Raw genomic sequence first — 392 nt, 5'->3', positions numbered from 1 at the left:
CAATTGAACTGAACATTAAGCATGCCAGATAGGTATATTTTTGTTATATATATTTTAATTATACATAGAAGAATATTATGTAGATATTAAATGTTAGGTCAATGCATATAAAACGTTCATTCTGTTTCTTAAATTTAAACTTTTCAATCAAGTATCTATCATCTTTATAAAACTTATAAAAGAATATCGTACTTTTATTAGACGACTTCACAACATAATTACTAATCGAATGAATATCTATAAATAAAATGTTATTTTATTAGGAATAAAGTTTTGGTCAGTGCTGGAGTAATATGGGGTATTACTCTTTGCTGTATCTTCATTAATCGCAAACTTCCAGGGTCCATGGCATTATTAAATTTTTTCCCTGGCATTTTTGTTTGGTCAGTGCA

At 27.0% G+C, this 392-nt stretch overlaps 1 long non-coding RNA gene across 1 annotated transcript; it reads left to right on the top strand.

The window, feature by feature from the left end:
• On the top strand, window positions 1-384 carry LOC113465253 (uncharacterized). The gene is made up of 2 exons (XR_003390094.1): window positions 1-32; window positions 264-384. It is a non-coding gene; the product is annotated as an uncharacterized LOC113465253 (long non-coding RNA).
• Window positions 385-392: the final 8 nt, after the last annotated feature.

Source organism: Ceratina calcarata, unplaced genomic scaffold (genome assembly GCF_001652005.2).
Source record: "Ceratina calcarata isolate Rehan_Ccalc_2016 unplaced genomic scaffold, ASM165200v1 scaffold108.2, whole genome shotgun sequence".
NCBI classification, from domain to species: Eukaryota; Metazoa; Arthropoda; class Insecta; order Hymenoptera; family Apidae; genus Ceratina; species Ceratina calcarata.
The sequence above is the reverse complement of the archived record's forward strand: the minus strand, read 5'-3'. Positions and strand labels throughout refer to the sequence as shown.